This window comes from Sander vitreus, chromosome 4 (assembly GCF_031162955.1).
Source record: "Sander vitreus isolate 19-12246 chromosome 4, sanVit1, whole genome shotgun sequence".
NCBI classification, from domain to species: Eukaryota; Metazoa; Chordata; class Actinopteri; order Perciformes; family Percidae; genus Sander; species Sander vitreus.
This window is the reverse complement of record NC_135858.1, coordinates 9,147,131-9,160,747: the sequence shown is the minus strand read 5'-3', so window position 1 is coordinate 9,160,747 and position 13,617 is coordinate 9,147,131.

The window sequence follows — 13,617 nt, the reverse complement described above, 5'->3', positions numbered from 1 at the left end:
ACGGGCACTGCACTAATTCTCTTAATGCAGTGCCAGTCAGTGATGTTACCATAAGTTTTGTCTTTGAAAGCTGAAGGTACTTTTAGATTCAAATGAAATAAAGCTACTGCTTTAAGCTGTCAGAGGAAAAGCCTGAAGGGGTGGGACAATAAGTGAAAACAAGTAAATAATGTTGATAGCTGTTTGTATATAAGTGTCTGCTGATTATGATGCATATTATTCTTTGACTGTGGCCTGGGCGAACAAGATATTGCACAAAGCTAAACACACCTTTCTCATAATTCAATGCCTTAGCATCGTGGTCTGTTAAAGTGTCTCCTCTTTCACCCGAGGGACAGATACTAACACCTGTGCTGCAAATATCTGGAAGTGACATGATGTGATTTATGTTTGGACAATGATCTAATAAGAATAAGCATCTGCTACCAAACCACAATGGGCCTGGATCTGCAAGGTACAATTATCTGCAATAATCTTAAGTCTGCAATTTTTTTTTGTGTGGAGTTTTCCATTGATTACACATAGTGAAATGACTCCCCATCATTTTATACTTGATGTTAGCTGCACTGAGTGTACTGTCTTCATTTGACCCCCAGGGAGACCCACTTTCTATTTCATCCAGCATCCACAGACAAAGAGACAGAGAGACAGAATACAAAGGGTGGTAGGACTTTAGAGAGAATGTATAGATAAACTGGGGGGCCCTGAAGCAGCAGGGGACCTGACCCTAGTGTCTGGAGTGAAACACCGCACGTGACTGAGGGTGGAGCAGGATAGTGGAGCAGGATAGTGGATAACTCTACACTGTCATGGCTGACACTGGAGGAGCAGAGCAGCTCTGGAAGAAAGGCAACAAAAAGAAAAGGAGAAAGCTGAACTAACCCAATATGCCAGTGAAGACAGAGGGTAAGGAAAGGGAACTAGGGAAAGAGGTCAAGGTTATGAAGGACAAAGTATTTCATCTGGCCGCTGGGGCAGAGAGAGAGACAGAGTGGGTGAGGTTAAAAGAAGGAGTCGGAGAGATAGTCCACTGAGGCAGCTTGGAGAAGATAGCTCCCTCCTTTCTGCTTTATTATATTACGCTGGTGGATAAAAATAATACGACATCCTCTAAAGTCATTACAGCCCAGTAAGTCTGGCTCAGAGGGCAATGCAGCTCCTTAACCCCGTTCAGCACATGCCTGGATGTGTGTGCGTCTCTCAGAGGGTTATTGAATGAGAGAAAGGGTGTGCACACGTCTGAAATTCTGAGTAGGCCTGTTTATGTGTGTGTGTGTGTGTGTGTGTGTGTGTGTATATGGTTGCACACACATTCACCAAACCAAAGTGGCACATCACTTAATCCTTCCCCAGTAACTAGGATAAGCCACCAGTCTTATCTTTCCTTCTCCCCCTTCGTTCTTTCCCTCACTCTTTTTTTCCTCTGGAAACTATTGTCCCTTTTCGCGTCATGCCCCCCCACACCCCTCCCTCTTTCATTCTTATTATTACCCTCCTCAGCCCCAGACTTTAATGCCTCATTATTCTGTATTTAGGGCCTGGAATCTTCTCTTGCGCTGGCAGTAGGGGCTAACATGCATTCTATATTTCTTTATTGCCAGGCTGTGCACAGGATTTGAGAGAAGCTTTCCGGGCGGACACGGATTTTGCTGCCATCATCAGCCATGCTGCAGGCTCCTGGCAAGGAGTGATATTTTGATATTATGCCAGGAAGTGCGGCTTCAACTACTCTTGGGAATGGAGCAACAGGTCTAGTATCTGAGTTTACATTGAGTTGTAGGTGCAGTAAATGTGTGGCTTGTTTTTAAAGCAACCAACAGTTTAAGCAGCGGCCAAGTGTAATGTATCAGTGACTATCCTAACATTCTCTGTTCAGATACATAAATGTCAGAGGCTGTCATAATAATAAAAGGTATGGATTTGCCTTAACTATTTTTAGAGCAATTCTGACCAATTCTTAACCTTGTTAGGGCCCGAGCGCCAACAGCGGCAAAGGCCCTATTGAAACTGAAGGAATTATTATTACGGCAAATGAATTGCCTTTTTGAGGGGCTTAACATATTCAAAAACTCACCAATATTGGCAGGCGCATCAAGTCGGGTGACAATTTACATATTTTAAGGGTTTCGGGAATAGGCTCACGAAAATGGCTCACTAGCGCACCTACAAACATAAAAAAATTGAGCCCCTGCAGTACGTTTAACGTAGACTCACGAAACGTGGTACACATGTGTAGCATGTGAAGACGTACAAGAAACGTCATTGGAGCCATACCCTAAACCCAATAGGAAGTCCGCCATTTTGAATTCAAAGTTCGAAATTAGTGCCATTTTGGCCATTTCCACATGTCGTACTTAATGAACTCCTCCTAGAGATTTCATCCGATCAACTTCAAATTTGGTCTGTGCCATCTTAAGACGTTAAAGATGAAAATGTATTAAAAGAAACTTTTCGTCGTAGGGCATGGCCGTAGCGGGGCGGCCATTTTGTGCGTTTCGCCATCAAAACAGGAAGTGGGTGTAACTTGAGTGTACATTGTCCAATTGGCTCGAAACTTTTCAGGATTAATAAGGACATTTATTCGACAAAATTGACTCAAAGTCATAGCGCCACCTAGTGGCAACAGGAAGTAGGCCTAAAAGTCAAGGTGCTAGACTTTAACGAACTCCTCCTAGAGATTTCATCCGATGGTCTTCAAATTTGGTCTGTACCATCTCAACACCTTAAAGATGAAAAGTTATTAAAAGAAAAACCTTTCGTCAAACGGTGTGGGCGTGGCGTGGCGGATATTTTGAGTGTTTAGCGATGAACGAGTAAGTGGCTGTAACTACAGTGTACATTGTCATATCTGCTTGAAATTTCCCACAATCACCAAGAGTCCAGGCCTGAGGACATCTACAGGCCAATATTTACTTTTGGTCATAGCGCCCCCCGCTGGCAACAGGAAATCAGCCTTATATGACAAACATCATCCGTTTTACATGAAACTTATAACGTGTGGTCTACATGTGACACTGAGCCGCCCCCTATACTTTAACCATGCCCACTTAATCAGACCACGCCCCTTTTCATAACATTTGAACCGTTTAAGGTAGAGTCTTGTGTGAGGTGTCATTGAACTCAGCAGAGAGTTCCTTCTTCTTTTGTGATGGTTTGGCCCACCCCTTATGCTTAAGCCACGCCTCCTTTCATAACATTTCAACCGTTTAAGGTAGAGTCTTGTGTGAGGTATCATTGAACTCAGCAGAGAGTTCCTTATTCATTGGTGATGGTTTGGCCCACCCCCTATGCTTAAGCCACGCCCCCTGTCAAAACTGGTGACCCATTTAAGGTAGAGTCTTATGTGAGGTATCAATGAACTCAGCAGAGACTTCCTTTTTTATTGGTAAAGGTTTGCCCTGACCCCTATGCTTAGGCCATGCCCCCTTTCACAGCTAATGAACTGTATGACGTAGAGTCTTGTGTGAGGTATCATTGAACTCAGCAGGGAGTTCCCTTCTTATTGGTGATGATTTGCAGTGTCTGAGTGCCACGCAAATGCACGGTTGCAAGGAGTGATGTCCAAAAGTAACCCCGACAGGCGCGAAGGCCTGTCCATCGCTGCTTGCAGCTTTAATTAAATTATGTTATTTAATTGCAAAGATGGTTATTATCTCATACATGGGCCAACTATACAAAATGATCTTAATAACTTTTAAAATCTACATTTAAAATCTATAATGAAATTGGTGGCAGCATTATATTACATTTCATTCATTTTCATCCATCTAATATAACATTCTTCTTTTCCCTTCCACTCTTTTTGCTCAATGTCCATTGTCTTTCATTTCCCCCAGATCTGCCAATAACACTAGTGCTTCATCACCTTAAGTAGCATCAAAATTAGTAAGGAAAAAAGTGAAATGATTAGGGCACTTGGAGGACTCAAATATTAGTGTACCCATGTGCATTTTTGTTATTAACATCTAATTGTTGACTGCTGTATTCCATGCATGACCCCTGCCAAACTTTCTTTAATTTTCTACCAATTTATGCAATTCCCAGTTCGGATTGAGAGTGTAAGGTGTGGGGGGATTTTTGGTTAATTTGTTACATAAGATACAGTCAGTGTGATGCCCTTTAGACTTTATCTGCAATTAAGGGCACAGGTATAAAATAAGTAGGGTAACTAATTCGTACAAATTGTCATCCGACCAAAAGGCAAAAGTGTTTATACAGTACCTGTTCCCAACAGCCTCACTCCGGGGTGAAAAGCTTGCCGTCAGAAAACGGGTCAAGATGTGATGAATAGTACAAACGCAAATAACGATACACTTTGGCACAGTCTCACCACAAATGTATATGTATTCATGGCGTCACACTCGTTTCTACACATAAAAAGTGACAAAAGCAACTGTAGAGACACTTTGTTTGAAGCATACTGTCACCTTAAAACTGGTCTGGTCAGGCAGTTACACTGACCATTTGACACACTTATAACACTCATTTTTTCTTCTCCATACTCACTCTGTCACTCATGCACTGACACAAATGTAGTGTCAATATTGGCAGGGGGCTGTTTGTATAATGATCATATCTTCCCAGATTGACGGGGTGCTATCGGCTTTGTCTGTCACACAAAGAGAAGAGAGGCAGTGTGAGTACAAGTGGATCACACACACAGACACACACACTGAACCCCTCTATCATGGCGTCCTCCTACAGACTTCCTGTGTCAACAGAAGCTTTGATTAACTGGGGACAGGCAGTAGCCTTTGTATTACTTGGACAAAAGCGGAGTCACATGGTGAATTTTTATTGAAGACAACACGCTGCAAGTTGTAGCAGTGAAATTATGAGGTACAGACTGGCACAGCATGAAAGCTGTAAAAAGAATATTTGATTTTAATACATCAAATCAGTTTTCCTTTCAACCCTGCTGCTTTGTTTTTTCCGCTCTGTTTGTGATTAATACTCGGAAAGAAACATTAAAAAAAAAAACTCCATATGTGCCGTCTCTCATCTTGTAACTTTAGCTAGGAATCATCTAGAGAACATAAAGTAAACACAGGCAATTTCCCTCCCCACTGACTTTGACACGTGATTTTACCTTAAACTTCCAATTAGCTGCCTGCACTTTAGCTATCCATCACTCCAGAAAGGCTTTCGCTACCCACCGCATAATGTACATCAGCCACACTGGGATCAATTTGACTCTGATGATAGGCATGTGGGCTGTATCCATCAAACCCGGCTATTAATGACAGCAAAGGGAAATTAATATTTAAGCTGCTTTCATGTACGGAGCCGGATGTGACGTGACGTGATGTCTGTGAGTGCACATGAGTTTGTGGATGCTGTGTGTGTGCGTTCACTTCCCTGAAGGCAGGAAGTTTGTGTGTGTAGTAGCAGATAAGTGAAAGGGTTAAGGACCTCTGAATGATGCCCTCTGCCTCTTTACCTGCTGACAGGGTGTCTGCCAGCTGAGAAGCTGGCCAGTGCCAACAGGCCAACTGAATGCCAATCAGCAGTGGCCTGCAAGTCATGTGTGGTCAACCTTTGTTAGAGGAGTGGGGTGAGAAGCTGAATTGTGGACTTTGTAATGTTTTAATGAGCAATGTGTGGGTGTAACTGCATATTGGAGTCGTAGGACATAGATGACAGGGTTCTGGTGGGGGCAGGAGACTGATTTGGACACATGCACTGGTATGAGAGGAAAGGGAGTGTGTGTTGTCTGCTGAGGCATCAATGGAAGATTGGTTCCCCCCATAGATGGCAGCATTACACTCAGAGTCCCTCATTCCTCTCACACCCCTCTAAAAAGCATTTAATTGCAGCACAGGAAAGACTTTCTCTATGACACTGTTAATCCATAAAGGGAAATTCACTTTTCACCTCAAGGAGATCAACACAGGCTGTAGCATCCTGGAACTGCTAGAGTCTCAGTTTCTGCTCAAGAATACCAGGAAGGCCATGTTGCTGGCTTGGGTTGCTTAGTAAACCAGGTCAGATTTAGACAGATTTGAACTTGGTTTAATTAAAAACGGATGGAAAAAGCTTTGTATTTAAATGCAACTGAAATCCACTTTTTTTGAGTTAGTTAGAGGTTGTTTCACTTTTTTCCAGAGAAAACAACATAACATTGCAACATATAAATACAGCAATCAACTCTCAGCAGTATGGACAGTATGGAGTATGGAAGTAGTAGAATTAGCACTATTACTTGTAAGTTTGTCATTTACAACTTTGATCAGTGTTATATTGTGTCTGTGGCTAATTTACACCCACCCTATCACCCATTCATATGCCCAATTATGTCACTCTCTACTGTCTCTGATAACTAATTTCTTGAATTCTGGCTGACCATCAGATGTTATATTAAAATGGCTGAAACACAATAGAGGAACACCAACCTGACAGAGCTGTAAGGGGGTTGGACAGTCAGGTTTGAATGCATTTTTTGAATTTGTGAAATGGACGTGTTTAATTTAAAACAGGGTGTTAAATTGCTCTTTAAAGGCTTATCCGTATCATATTGCAAGAACAATCAATTATTTGTTTTTGTATCATGTATTGGTAATTTGCAGTAACACAGTTATGTACCAGACTATGTCTTGGCAGGAGTAACTGTGCCTGGCCAAGAAATAGTCCGACCCGTAACCTCTTGTAACACCATAACTTGTTGTTTTTACGCTTCGGTTTTTGAACGGATCAAAACTCACGGATCAAACAAGACATAAGATGTAGAGGTGCTGGTAAGAGGTTTTTTCTACGTTTGGACAGAGCAAGGCTAGCTGTTTCCTTCTTCCAGTCTTTATGCTTTGCTAAGCTGACAGGCTGCTGGCTTCGACAGACGTGAGAGTGGTATCAATCTTCTTATCTAACTCTTGCAAAGCAAATAAATGCATTTCCTAAAATATTGAAATACGTCTTTAATCCGGAGGACTGACTGATTGGCACACACACCGGCACACAGCCTTCAAAAACTTGGTCACACAATCTGTTGTACAGATGCCTCTACATACTGTTTACTATCACGACCCATGAAATTGATTCTTTTTATCTGTATGTTTGTGAGGGTTTTCACAGCGTGACACAGGTTGCTCTCCCTCTTTCCCTCCATGCCCTCGCCATACAGTACCTGGTATGTCTGTGTTGTGTGCGAGATACTCATTTCATGGTTCATTTGTCGCCTCACGAGCTCCGTTAATAAACAAGACCCTTTGTTGCCGCTGTCTCTCTGACACCTCTCTGCGAGTGTGTGTGTCGGCTGTCAGCCGGCTTGTCTTCAGCCCTCACGTGGGATTAGGTGAGGCGTCATGCTCATCAGCATCCCGCCATCATGTCGATAGTGAACTCATTACCAACTTCACTATTACCCATTTAGGGATCATAACTCCTTCCACTAACAAATCAGTAAATCTCATTGTTCTCAGATTGTGTGACAATAGATTTGAAAAATAAAACAGTTAAACTGGTATTTTTTCTGCCTGTGTTATCTGTCTGTCTATGTGTCCCTATATCTGTTTACTGTATGTATCAATGTGAAAAAAATTGCTTAAGAATTGCTCAACGGCAGGGTTCATCTCCCATCTGCCCAGAATGCACCTGTGATGGGAGAGAGCAGCACTAGCATACAACCTCTCCTAGCATTTTACGTATTTTAAAGAACCTCAGTGAGGCTGCTGCAGTCTATTTCTTTGCATTTCTTCTTGAAACACTTTCTGTAAAATTCTTCTCTTTCATAGCAAGCTTATGAAACGCTTTGAGCACGATGCACAAAAGAACAGTTGGCATAAATATGACTATAATAATAGCCTTGATGATTTTCAGAGTAGTGAAGTTTTTTGTGAACATGTTTTTCAAATGTGTTTAATAAACTAAAGCAGACACAGTTATGATAATGAAGAAGTAATTCATATTATTTTCACTTTATGGCACACTCTATTAAAAAGCTGTTTCCTTGGAGCCTAACATTGAATATTGAGTTTATTTTTTTCACTCAGACAGCATGAAGGAGTGTTTATATGTTGGGTTATTAAAAGGGAGAGAGCTGAGACAGTGACTAATCTATTTCCTTTCACACACAGCAGCCAGAAATCACTGTTCTATGGAGCTGCTCACTCATCCATCCAATGTTATCAAGACACATTATCTGTGTGTGTTTTGCGAGTGCTTACGTGTGTCCGTGCACTTTGTGATTTTTTTTGGGGGGGGGGCTTTGAAAGCAGGTGTTAAAAATGCTATACGAGCATTGTTGTGTGCACAAGAGTGCACATTTGTGTTTCTAAGGATTTAAAAAAAAAAAAAAAAACTGCGTGTGCACCTTTGTGTCAGAACTCCGTCCAAACTGCAGATCCAAATGCAACACGTTCTCCCTGCAGCCTGTGGCTCGGTCTCACATTGTCAGCTAGCGAAGTTCACACTCTAATGTGTGAACATCGGCCCCTCTGCCTGGTTTTGAAAGGCAGATGAAGCTTTCTGCTTGGACAAAGCCACAGAAACATGTCTTCCTGCTGTTTGTTTTATTACAGGGTCCAGCTTACTGTGCTGCCACTGGGGTCTCTATATTATCGGTCTGTGTGACAGTGTGCAGTGCTGTGGATATTTTAAATATGTACAAACTGAAATGTACGCAGATACAGGTGAATGGCTCGTGGTTTGGACTATAACGTGCAAGGGATGGATGCGTTGGGATGCAGAAGGGATGACGGTCACAAACAACAGGAGGATCTTCAAAAAGTGAGGTAATGTTGTAAATCAGGTGCATCAGGGTGTTATGATCAGTGTCACATATTGTAATTGTGCTAAGGTTTGGATGGTTGAGAAAAGGAAACTGATGAAGAACTAATTAATCGATTAAGTTAGTTAACTATTCAATTAATTGCCAACTGATAATCGATTCATCTGTTTGAGTCATCTGTTGTAATAAAACAAAACAGTAAAAATTCTCTGATTCCCGCTTCTTAAATGTGAATATTTTTTAGTTTCTTCACTCCTCTATGACAATAAACTGAATATCTTTGGGTTGTGGACAAAACAAGACATTTGAAGACGTCATCTTGGGCTTGGGAAACACTGAAACATTTTCTGACATTTTATAGACCAAACAACTAATCGATTAATTAAGAAAATAATCCACAATGAAGATAACTGTTAGTTGCAACCCTAGAAAACACACCTTATCTAGTGAGGTGCTGGCTCGCACGGAGATGGTACCTAGAATGTTGAAATTGATGTCGGAGGCCTTTTGGAGCTGAATGGCCTCTTTATGGACTCATATCGTGAGACAACATCACTGTTGCTGTTCTGTTGACATCAACAATATCAATCAACTTATAAGATTGCATTTCCCACTTTCACACCCCTTTGTGAAAGAAAGAAACCACAATTTCCCTTATTTTCTGATTCATTCACTTTTATCAGATGTCAGTAATCTACTCTCTATCTGTTTGGGATTGTGTGGACAGATGAGGTGTAGCAGTGATCCTCGTGAGAGTGTCTAGACCCCGATCTTTACCTCCACATGACCTCATCTCTGTTTTACTGCCCCTCAGCCTGCTAGCACCCACACCTGTCGTCACCCATTAGAGAGTATGGCACACAATGCCACAGGACGTATTCTCGTTCACTCTTTGACCTTTCTTTTACCAACATATATACATGATGTACAGTATGGTCAGTAAACCTCTCCCCTTGAATTCCTCCTGTTTTTGATCAGCAGCTGCATCTGTCAGCCAGTGCACTGCACTGACATGGTTGGAGGTAATCCACTGTTGACTGGCTGTAAACCAAGACAAGCATATCAGCTGGAGGTAAGACTGGACCTTCAATGTGTATGTTTGTTTCAGTGCAGTTTGGTTCAGGATTTTAGCATTTACACCTAAATCCATTTGTTCATACAAAAATATGGATATCAAAACATCTCCTACAAACCCATTACATATGTAGAAGATGCAATGCAAAATCATGTCACAAAATCTATTCTATACAGTATAGGGCTGCAACTAAAATTGTTTTCATTATGGAACAATCCACATAATTCAAATCCAAAAGATACTTAATTTACAGTGATATAAAATTAAACGGTAACACTTCATCATACAACCCTTCATTTAAAGTGTAATTTTGTTAATTTGAATCAGGTACCAATAAAATGATTACCGGTTCTTACTGGTATGTAAATGTAGATACAGAGAGAAAAAAACAAGACTCTGGAATGTACGCCAAAATATTCTGAATCACAGAGATACTCCAATGACTAACATCGATTATCAAAACTGTCTGCATACATACATATATATCAAATATCATGCATGGGTAATAAATATATTATGTAGGTGTCAGCCTCAACCAAAAATAGGGATTTTGAGCTATAAATCGTATGGCAAGTCTAAGGTAAGATGGTGAAATATCTGGGTGAATGGTGGGTCATACACTGGTTCTCCTGCAGCGCCTCTCTGTATATTGGGAAGCAGCCGGTGCTCTTGACTCATTCCCCTCTCTGTGGGGAGTCCTCTCTGTCAGACTGCAGGGGAAATTGACCTGTGAGTAAAGCGAGCATTTTGGGGAATGGTTATTTATTGAACTGGTAGAGAGGAGACTTGATGATTCACTGACAGGTTCAGTCACAAACACATCTAAATGCACACACACAAATAGAAATGCTATCAGGGTAACTTCAACCGCCAAATGTAGCAAGGATCCTTTTTCGCTCTGCAGTCAAGACCGTTTCTTCTTTTCCTCTCATCCCACTCTTATTCTTTGACTCACAAAGGAACTTTCTGTTGTTACAGTATGATCCAGTCTAGTCAGTATAACTGTTAATCAAACACTCTTGTTTCATTTAACTTAATTTTGTTGCCTTCAGATGGAAACTGTAACGCCAAAAAGCTCTCAGAAGCTAAGAAATACACTAATTGAATGTATCCAGGGGGATTTAAAAGCAAACGATGGATGTCTCTAAAGCTACATTAGACCAAGGGTGTTAGCTTTGTACTAGAATTCTGGTTTACAGCTCAAATCTCCCAATTTTTAGACAATCTACAGTGAATGATTTGGTTTTTTTAAGTAACACATGAACATCTATGGGGGCTGCAAATGTGTCTAACATCAAAACAGAAATCTCAAGATGACAGAAATTAAAAACCTGCATCCCTTTTTATTCTTGCTCTAAAGGGTTAAACCACCCAAATTGAACCGAATGAACAAAGAACACTGAGATGCCTCGAGAGCATTTCATGATAGCGTTCTTTGAGAAACACACAAACGCACCCCACCCAGGCCAGCTGATCTGATGCTTAGTGACATGACCTTCATGTCTTGCCAGCACCATTGAAGGCCCCCCCGGGTGCCCCCTCCCTCTTTCTCTCTCTCTCTCTCTCTCTCTCTCTCTCTCTATATATATATATATATATATATATATATATATATATATATATATATATATATATATATATATATCTCTATCGCTCTCTCTCTCCCTCTCACTCTCTCTCTCTCACCCCCCCCGCCTGTTTGGGGCTCACCCTGCTCTGGTCTGGTACCTACTGTCACTTGCTATTGGGAGACATCACATTCGCACAGCTACCTCACAACACACAGGTGCAGCCGAGCTTGATTAAGGCACACACAAAAACTATATACCCACTCAACCATGCACAAAAAGGTTTTGAGAGTAAATATCTAGGACAGAGGTTGGAGGACAAATGTGTTATTAGTTTATTGGTCTTTAACATGTGCTGAGAGAGATTTCTATAAACATTGTTCTCTGTCACGGAATATTTAAGTTAGGGTTGTGGTGAGTTTAATGTGATAATCAGCTGTCTTTAAACACACTGTTGCTGATGTGATGTAAATCAACATGATGAGTTGGTGGTACTAGGATCTGCCAGAGGATCCTGTAGAGGATGGTCATAGTGTGTGTGTGTGTGTGTGTGTGTGTGTGTGTGTGTGCTATCAAACAGGATTGCAATCAAGCACCAAGCTGTCCTCTCCTGACATGAACTGGCCACTTACGATCTTGAAGACACGCTCACTCTGACAGCATACATTATAATTCATGAGGTGCATGCTATCGGCGGGGCTCTATAGGGATGACAATGTCTTTCAGTCGTAAATGTGGACTGCCATGAAACATTCATTTTCTCCTCAGGATGAATTGTAACAACGTTGCTTTAACCCTTGATTTATTATCTAGTGCCATCATCAGGTCAAAATTGTAATTTGTCCAATACTTTGGATTATGACCAAATACATGCGAAACTAATCACAGTCCCATCATGGTTCAAGTCATGTGCACAACAATAACAGAAGTCATTGGCAATAAAAATCAGGCCTCGGACACCTCCATAATGCTCACTAAATTACTAAAAACAAAAGAAAATCACGCAAGTTAAAGCAAAATCTGAATCTAAGACAACATAAATAGTGCAAGTTAAGATGTAGGGCTACAGTCAGCGGCAGCTACTTTGTGTTTAATGGTAATTAGCTAATTTTAGCATGCTAACATTCTAAACTAAGATGGGGAACACGGTAATCATCAATATGTTAGCATTGTAAGCATGCTGATGTTAGTTTTGACTCAAAGCACTGCTATGCTGATGTACAGCCTCACCGAGCTGCTAGCATGGCTTTAGACCAATCTTGTTGCCATGAATCTCTCAAAAGCAAGGATGCATTGCAGGAGGTATTTTACTGTGAAGCAGACATGCAACATGAACAAATGTTGATTGCTAACCAATGTTTGAGTGTATTTTGTTAATATTTTTCAGTACTTTTGTTTGTTGTCCAACTACAAATACATTCTGAACATGTAAATGATTTTAATGCTGTCCAGTAAGCTGAAAATAAATTGAAAGTTACTTTTTGTATACACAGCAAACACAAACTAAAGCTGCCTTTACACAAGAACCAAGTACGTTTCCCCATGTGGCAGACCTGATCTATTTGTGACTGTGAAGAGGGAAAAGTTAAGACGCCGTTATGTTGCCTTTCAATGTAGTCAGACATATGAGAGCATCAGATTTGTGCCACAAAGGGTATAAAAATAATCAGAAATTCTGTGCGTATAAACGGAGCCTCAGATGTAGAAGCCAGCACTGGTATGTGAGGTTTTCAACAGCAACATAGCGCATCAACAGTGACAAGAAAAAAACAACACCCTCTAAACAACCTTAGAACATTTCTGTTTGTTTGGTTGTCCTCTCCTTCTTTTTCTCTCCCCTTTGCTGTCTGTGTTTCCTTTACTGACTCTGTATGACAAACAGGAACACTGCTGTCTGAAAGGAGAAGCCTGTGTTTCACAGGGATGTTTTTGTGTGCGTTGGCCTCTCAGGGGCATGTAAATTTGAGAAGTGAAAATGCACTTTGGTCCACAAGCTTATTAATGCATGCGTCTCCCTGTGACACATCCATCTGGGGGGAAGTCCAGGTCAGATTTCCACAGATTATGTCTGTTTTTCTTTGAGGGTTAGAAAAACTTGTTTGCATCAGTGTTTGTTTTCCCTCTTGGTTTAGGAATCTCTGAGGTTTTAATTTACAATATCTACTGTCCAAAAAAAGCGTAATTGTTCCACAGCTGTGCTGAAATTGTTTTTTTTGTTTTGTTTTTAATCCTTCCTTTGCAGTGAGAATGAG